This window comes from Dipodomys merriami, unplaced genomic scaffold (genome assembly GCF_024711535.1).
Source record: "Dipodomys merriami isolate MVZ:Mamm:240054 unplaced genomic scaffold, mDipMer1.0.p SCAF_104, whole genome shotgun sequence".
Taxonomy (NCBI): Eukaryota; Metazoa; Chordata; class Mammalia; order Rodentia; family Heteromyidae; genus Dipodomys; species Dipodomys merriami.
The window spans coordinates 2,200,650-2,210,000 of NW_027202316.1; positions in this window are offsets into that span (position 1 = coordinate 2,200,650).

The following is a 9,351-nucleotide window of genomic DNA, read 5'->3' on the forward strand; positions in this document are numbered from 1 at the left end:
CTCAGGGAATAGGAGAGGACAACACTCATTTCTACTAGAAGAGCTAGACTGTTCTGGAGGACTTGTAGTTTGGTCTCTGGATCATTTGCAATGTCTGGTCCCTATGGCCATAAAAGGAGGAAACCTCAGATTATAATGAATCCAAAGTTTTATCAGCATCCCATAACCTCATATGACAATTTTCTTTCCCTTTAGAACCAAAAAGCAAAATGAATTGTACTAATGTAGTTTTTCTTTCAGTTCTCACTGGCCTTGGATTTGATTTTCAAAGAAACCTACATCATGTTGATGAACAGGTCTACTTTTGACGTTCTCAACTTTCTTCAGGTAAAGGACTTTTGAGAAAGATTCCAGTTCATGCCATCAATTTACATAATAAGGTTGCGGTTACAATGAAGAGTTCAACTATGAAAAAGCATGACAATAAATGGCCAAAAAGCTTCATTTATCTTTATAATCAGAGTAAACATTAGAAAAAATAGTACTTACAAGAGACATACCCAGCTACCATGATGAGTAACTTCCTGGAGGGCTGATGATTAAAACCCATACTCCTTGTCCCCCTGGGAACCCTTGGATGTACCTGGTCATGGCCTTTTAAGGAACAGAGATATCAACAAACTTCAAAGATAAAAGATTTAAGATAAAGATAAAAGATTTAAACAAATGTGCCTGTCCATTTCTGCCTGAGTGCTGTAGCTGGGCTCTTTGGCTTTTTCACTCAAGTCTAGCACTTTACCACTTTGAACCACAGCTTCACTTCTGGTTTTCTAGTGGTTAATTGGAGATAAGAGTCTCCATGGAGTTTCCTGTCTAGGCTGGCTTTGCACCAAGATCCTTAGATATCAGCGTCCTGAGTACCTAGAATGACAGGGGTGAGCCATCAGTACTTGTCCATTTCTTACCATCAATTTTAAAAACCACACTGTATGATTATTATGGGGAATGCTTTCACAATTTAGATTCTGACAGGTATCAAATGATTTCCTAACAGACATGCTTCAGAACAAATTAAAACAGCCGATCACTCAACAAAGATTCCTTGATGGATCAGATTTCCTGACTTATTCTGGGAACTGAGAAAAGAGGTCTTTTGTTGAACTTTAAAAATGAGAGCAAATCTTCATGGTGCATTGGGCAAAGAATTGAGCAGAAGCTGAAAGTCTGGGGCCCAACCCTTATAGTGCACCCCTCGACTACGTAACCTATGCAGGTCTGCTGTGCCTGCTGCTCAGTGAGGATACTCTGTCCGGCCATGAGTTATTACCACGGCCCTCATAATAAATATGGGAACCCCTTTTTATCTTCTAAAGTGCTGTTGAACTCCAGAGAGTTTTATTACTACGTGGACTCCAGGTGTGAAAGGCAGAATAATGGCCCCCCAAAGATGTCACTTACTAATCCCCCAGTACCCTTGAAAATCCTGCCTTATCTGGAAAAGGAAACACTGCAGATGCAATTCAAGGAAGGAATCGACACGAGGAGATTACCCAGGATTGTGCAGGTGGGCCCAGTGTGTAAGCAGAAGGGCAAGAGGGAGGCAGGAGATGACAAAAGCAGAAGTCAACGGAAGGCAGCCAGGGAAGGAAGGATTGGCGTGGCAGAGTCAAGGAGAGGTGCAGCTGGCTGTGCTGGAAAGCCACAGCTCACCAACGTGCTCTTCTGTATATTTGTGCTTTCACAGTTAATATATTAAGTATTTCGTTGACACCATTTGGCAAAATTAGCATCCTCGGAAAGACACTATCCCTCAGATGAACCACTAAACCAAACAATCTGTAAGTGTGTCAGTGCCGCTGTGTGTGCGCCTCCGTGTGTAATGATACCTTAGGAAAACACTTTTGCAACCCTGGCTGTAAAAGGAGCATAGGATCTTATGTTTAGCTCTAATTGCTCCGAATGTAGTCATTGTGAATAATTTTAAGGGGATGCAGACCATGATGCAGGAGGTGAGAAAGCCGGTCACAGTATCAGAGGGAACTCAGAAACTCTCCCTTCTCTGGACCATCTTCCTTCAATGAGGTAAAAGCAAAATCTTTGAGCCTTTTCCAAGTGGAACCCAACAGTAAGGCAGGAAGGCTCTGACCTTACCTGACCCCTGACAGTCGTCCATCAGCACTTTTCCCTAAGTGCAACACACAATTCTATTGCTCGTCCAGGCTGCATTTGTCTTCTTTGTGGTAAAGTGATTTCATGTCCTCCTACATGTTCAGATCTGTGAACTAAGACATGAGCTGCAATGCACAGTTAAAGGGGGAAGAGAGGAAAGGTAGAAGGTAGAATGGAAGGGAAGGATAGGAGGGAGGAAGCAGAAGAAGAGAGGAAGAAAGGAAATGGGATATGAATGGGTGGGGAGGAAGGGAAGAAGGAAAGGAGGAAGGAAGAAAGGAAAAAAGAGGGGAGGGAAAAAGGAAGGGAGGCAGATAGAGAGGAAAACAGGAATGAAGAAGGGAAGAAAGGAATGAAGGGAGGGAGAAAGAAAGGAATGAAGTAAGGGAGAAAAAGAGGAAGGGCAGGAGGGAGGGGAGGGAGGGACCGGCTGTCTGACTTCAGGCTTCTAAGCCATTTGTTTTTGTTTCCCCATTTCTCTGGCTCTGCTATGCCAGGCAAGGGCGAACAGTCCTTAGGATATTTTGTAATGAGAACAAGTCCCTTATTAAAAGGATTGAAAGCCGGGCGCCAGTGGCTCATGTCTGTAATTCAAGCTACTCAGGAAGCTGAGATCTGAGGATTGTGGTTCAAAGCCAGCCCAGGCAGGAAACTCTGTGAGACTCTTATCTTCAATAAACCACTCAGAAAACTGGTAGTAGTGCTGTGGCAAGTGGTAGAGCACTAGCCTTGAGCTGAAGAGCTGAGGGGTCAGCGCTCAGGTCCAGAGTTCAAGCCCCATGACCAACCAAAAAAAAAAAAAAAAGGATTGAAAGTAATCGAAGTGATCTAGTGGGCCCAAACACTTGGTAAAAAGTGAAAGGCTTTGCCTGCAGGGAGGCCGGGTATAGGCTTCCCTTCCACTACAAATGGTCTGAGTACTAAGGACCTTTGTCCCTCAAGCAGAATTGAAACTGACAACTGTGGTTCAGTATGGCGATGCTCACATGGATACAGCCAGGGCCTCTTTCACTAAAGCAGAAATGTTTTTCATGTTTGTTTGTTTTTCTTTCCAACTGTTATTGCAGAAAGCATGCTATAAACTGAGACCAGCTATAAAATAGGAATAAGTAATAAAAACAACTGTAAAACACATAGCAAATGCTTTAAATAATAAGTGCCCCCCGGCTAGTCCTCAGCTTGGTTTATAAATCCAATGGTAAGATACAAACATTAACAGGCAAAGATTCCAGAGCAGAGCATTGGTAATAAACAGACCTGGATTCAAATCCTGACAGGTCTTGCTGCTGATTTGTTATCTGACATTAGCTAATAGGATTTAAATTATCTGAGTTTCAGGATTTTTTTTTTTTGGTGTAAAATAGGGCTAAGCACTATCTATCTCTCTAATAAGGTTATTGTGAATCTCAAGTCAATTAGTTCTTTGGCAGAGTCTGGGACATTGAGGAGATCCTAAAACTGTAACTTCCTTATAGAAGGTTTTTCTTCAACAAAACTAGAAGAAAGGGGGAAATTTTCCTTTCCAAAAACTCTTTACAAGGTGATCTAAAGACAAGAAAAATCAGAGAGAAGAAGGGAAAAACAAGGAATTGGCAGAATGGCCTTAGTGTGACATGGGCACTGAAGACCTTGACTTTGATCTTTATGTACTTCTGGATTAGAAAAATCAGCTAGATATGATTTGCTTTCCTTGTGAGGAAAGTCTTAAGATGTATTTTCTAGCTACTACCCAAATGCATTTTCTCTGGTTTTTTTTTAATTAAAAAGAAATAAAATTCTTTGATATGTCACTACTCCTACCAGATACAGATTATTCTTCTCTATAGTGACCTAGTTCTATTCCATCATCTGTGTTTGTATAGACTATCTCACAGTATGCACTAAAAACATCTATATAAACCACCTATGATACTATGACATCTTGGTCAGATGACGTATTTCCAAGATTTGTTTAGTCTGGCACATAGAGACCTTGCTTTTCATTTTGCATGTTCTAGATCAGCTTTGTGGATATATTACAGTTTGTTTTTCTCTTGTCTTTATGGGTGCGTATGTGTTTCTGATTTTTCCTGTTGCTTTGTAAGCCTGTCCTTGGCCACATTGGGGGCTGTTATGGAAGTAGAATTGCCGGTATTATCTCTGCCCATCTGTAAATTCACCATAGCAAGCAAATACCCATTGGGAAAGGCTGCAGCAACTCACATTCTACTAGCCGTGTCCATGAGCTTCTTTGCCCCAAAGCCTCATTCCCACTCCCTAATTCCAGACTCTGATGTCTGCCCATAAGGTTGTCAAGAATTGACAGTATCCTTACTATTTTTTTCTTTACAGTTATCCAAATGCTGATTAAGTTAAACATCTTTTCAAATGTCTGAGACACTTGGGGTTATTTATTTATTTATTTTGTAATTTACTTGCTCCTATGCATTGTCCGTTTTTCTCTTTTTATGGTATTTTTATTATCTTTAAGTAGTTGTGTAAAGGGGTGTCCATGCATCTTGATCCTCGTCATCCCATTCACAGATCTCCTTCATCCCTCTCAACCCCTTCACACCCCCTCAAGTTTTCTAATTCGTTGAGTAATCTAGTGAGGAGACCACTAACAAAATGCTTCTATTTGTGGCATTGACTTTACCTTGGCTCATGGGTCTGTTCTAATATAGTTCGTTTCTACTTTTGTTGTTTTGTGCTGGTACTGGGCTTGAACTTAAGATGATTCATTAGATTTTTGACTCATCATTGGCATTCTGCCACTCTGATTTGTCCTCCTGCACTAGCTCCAATCTTGCTTTCTCAGATCTCAGCTTCCTGAGCACCTGGAATTACAGGCATGAGCCTCTAGATCTTGGTTTCTTCACTTTTTTGGGGGTAGTTACTCTGCAATGTGCTATATTGATCAGTTGGGAGACATAAACAAAAAAAATAATATTTTGAGATAGCGTTTCACCAAATTTCCCAGGTTGACTTCAAAGTTCCCTTGTTTTTAATGTGATCAAGTGTGTTAGTATTTTTGCGGTGGCTTGTTGAAGAAACAGTTTCCAAATGAAAAGAGTAAAGACATCACTCTTCATTTTTTTTCTCATTTTGAAAAAATAGCAAAGTTATATTTTGAAAGATGAGAAAACTTTTCATATTACTTGCTTTATTAAATTTTTGCGATACTGAATTTTGAATCCAGGTTCACTGAGCTACAATCCCCAATTATAGGTAGATAGATAGATAGATAGATAGATAGATAGATAGATAGATAGATAGATAGATAGATAGATAGATACAGAGATTTAGAGATTTTTTTTAAAGACAGAATTTTACCACATTGCCCAAGTTGACCTCAAACTTTCCATTTTCTTGCCATGGACTCTCCAGTAGCTGAAATGTACATGCCTAGGCCACCTTGCTGTGTAGAGATTTCATTTTCTTAGTTGAATCTTTAAAGTATTTGGAATTCACTGCTGGATGTGATAGGAGGTAGGAATCTAATTTCTTTTTTCCATCTGGATTGCTAATTTTCCCAGTGTCATTTACTAAGTCTTTCTATCTTCCCAGGGGGATTTGCAATGTCTCCTCATTCTTCAACCATGTTTCTGCATATAGGAAGGCCCATGTCCTGACTTTTCCTTATTCATTCCTATGTACTATTTGTGAAAGCCTGAATTTCTAGATGAGGAGTCTGTCCTCTTAGATTTACCTTAGCAATTATTGACTTTTTTTATAGGTTGGGCTCATGGCATGAGAGAATTTTTTGTTTATAAGTGACTCTGTTGTCCATTAATTTAAAGACATATTGATGACTTTAAGTCCTCCTATCCCTTAGCATGAATCTCCCTTAATCTCAGTTTTCTTAGATACAAAATCAAGGTAATCTGTATTTACAGAAAGCATGCTATAAACTGAGAACAGCTATAAAATATAAGAATAAACAATTTTTTTAAAAACATAATGAAGAGAAGACATTCATTTCTACTGGAGAGACAGATTAATTGGGAAGTCTGCAAATCTTGAATTATGTAGTTCATAATTGTATTAACCGCCAATGGTTGCTCCTTGCAAGGCCTCTGACAAATAACTTGGCATTCAGACTGGCAGGTCCCCTGACAGCTATGTACATTGTCTGTGTATTTCTAATCCTGCATTAATCCTGCATGGGTCCAGTCATAAAATAAGATGCTTGGAAGTAGTCCAGCCAAACTCACCAATCCTTTAATCCATCTGCATCCCAACATACTCCCAGCTTTCTCCCTGGACCCTCCTCATGTGTGGAGCGGCTGAGCAGCAGGCCTGTGCACCATTCAGGGAAACTCTCCGCTCAGTGTGCTGTGAGGGGCTTCAATTCCCTGTCCCACTGTGGAGAGAGCCCACGATCCTCCCCACTGCTGGTGAGGGAAGAAGATCTCACTGGAGAAAGCCTGGGCATTTCCAAACTGATGTCAAACATCTACTTTTGGAGAGGGATAAATAATCACAAAATGCTCATCGTGTATTCGGCTTCATAACATATTTACGACAGTCATCAACACCATGAAAGTCAAACCACACCATGCTAGCCACCATCTGGGTGCATGCTGTGGTGGTGTGGTGAACATTTGTCGGTTTTCTCTTCACTGTCTTTTCACTAGCAGACAGCAGCCTGGATCCTGGTGTGGCGACTCCTCCCTGTCATCCTGCTTGGGAAGAGTTTAAGGGGTGAGTGGTGGGATTTATAAGTGGGACTAACCTGCTCACACAGCCTCTTGTGATGGGAGATGCTCGCTTCAGTCAGCTTTGGAACATTCATTATAAACACAGGGAGGGAATCTTCTTTTTAGTTCAGAGCTGTAGGAGCTCAGGAATATTGCAAGATTATACCACTGTAATTAGTTTCTGGAAACTGTTATTAACTAATTGACTAGCTAACTAAATAAATTAATAAATGAATGAATGAATAAATAACAGTGCCTTCATACAACAGAAATCCTCCCTTTCTCTCTCCCTCCCTCCTTCTCTCTCTCTCTCCCTCCCTTCCCCCTCACCCCTCTGTTTCACCACATTTCTGGAGCCCAGAAATGAAATTCCGAAGTCAAGGACAGAATCCTTCCTCATCCCTTCTGGCTTCTTGTAACTTACTCAGTCCTCTGCCTCCCTCCTCCCAAGGCCTTCCCCTCTTCCGTGTCTCCTCCACTTCTGCCTCCTTTGACATTGGACCTAGGGCCACATGGATATGCAAAATAATCTCATCTGCAGGTTCTTGATGATGTCCATGAAGAAGGATCCTTTCCCAAATAAATGACCACTCATAAGCCCAAGGATTGGGATGCAATATATCCTTTTGGCTTTACCAGTCAACATACCACAAAGGGAGATTTGTATTAAAAATTACAGCCAGTCCAGCAGAAGCAGAGCCAAGAGACGGATAGAACCTTTACGCTGGTTCTTCCCATGAGGGCTTGTGTCCAGTGATGCCTGAAATTAGCATCAAGAATCTTCTATATGCATCTGAGTAATTTTGCCTTTTTTCCAGCTAGTTTGAATTGGGTATTCATGTCTCAAAGAATCTCTATGAACCCCATAGAGCAAAAAAGAATATTTTCTTTTTTTCTTAATATATATTTTTTATTGTAAATATACTTTACAGAGGTGTTACAGTTACAGAAGCAAGATAATGTTACCATGTAGCATTATTTATACCCTCCTTTATTTTTCCCCTACCATTCCTTCCCTCCCTACCTCTCCAACTCCACTCTCCCCTCTCTCCACCCCTTCTAAAGTTGTAAAGTTCATTTTCAACATAGTGTTTGGTACATCTCATTGTTACAATGGGTCATCCTTTATCCTTATTTCAGCATTTTGTTATTTCCCTTTCCCTCCCCAAATTAGAAAAATGTATATACAAGATGCAGGACTGGAATCAAATACAGTGATAACAAAATCAGGAGAACTATTCTTGTAGGATTTGGGGAATCTTGGGGAGTTCTCCTTGGTGATCCACTCTGAAGGTACTTCCTTGTTCTCCTGCATTGTAGTCTATGATAAAGCACACATTTCAAGAATTCATTCTAGGACTGGGAATGTGGCTTAGTGGTAGAGTGCTTGCCTAGCATGCATGAAGACCTGGGTTTGATTCCACAGTACCACATAAACAGAAAAAGCTGGAAGTGGCGAGGTGGCTCAAGTGGCAAAGTGCTAGCCTTGAGAAAAAAGAAGCTCAGGGACAGTACCCTGGTCCTGAGTTCAAGCCCCAGATCTGGCAAAGAAAAAAAGGAAAAGAAAAGAAAAAAAAAGAATTAATTCTCCTATCCAGAAGGGCTGTAATTGTGTTGGTGGCAAGATGATGCTGAAAATGAGATCTTAGGCCTGGCATGGTGGTGTTTGCCTAGGGTCCTGGCAAGATGATTTAAAGACAGCCTGGGATGCAATATTCTGTCTCAGAAACAGCGAGACAGATAGACAGGCAGTCAGGAACAGAGAAAAAGAAAGAAAGGCAGGAAAGACAGAAAGAGAGAGAGAGAGAGAAAGAGAGAGAGAGAGGCAATATAAGGCAGTAAATAAAACCATTCATACTCTACATTCATATTCAGCTTAAGGATAATTACTTTATCTCTTTAAGCCTCAGATTTCTAAGCCTAAAATGTATCATTACATCATCTTAGCTTCATCCTATTATGATTGTGTCAAAGACATTCCAAGGAAAACCTGAAGTGATGTTCTATAAGTCCTATAAACTCTCCAGGCCTTGGACTGGTGGCTCAGCTTGTCTTGGGTGTGGAGCGTTAGAATTAGAAGGACAGATGGAGATACAGGGATGGACTTGAGCTCCTTTCCTTCAAACCCCCAGGCTGTGTGGGTCTCTGTTTTTACACTCTGTGGTAGGGGGTAATTTCTGCATTCCAAAGGTCAGAATCCCAGGCTGCAGAAGGTATATTAAATACATGTTGCAGGTCAGGATGTGGTGGGTGAATTTTATATGGAATATTTTATTTAAGCATCACAACAATTCTTGGCTGAGGCCAGCCACTTGTACTGCTCAAGTTGGACATTAGTAAAGTGTTTCCATTGCCTCTGTCCAGCCAGCCCTTTGCTTGGCCAGGTGCTAAGGGTGGGGTTAAGGTCAGAAGACCCACCTCTCCAAGGCTGAGAGGGAAAGTTTATACACAATGAACTAAAGGTAGAAGGGCAGAAGATGTGTGTGTGTTTCTGTGTGTGTGTGTGTGTGTGTGTGTCTGTGTGTATGTGTGTGTCTGTGTGTGTGTGTGTCTGTGTGTCTCT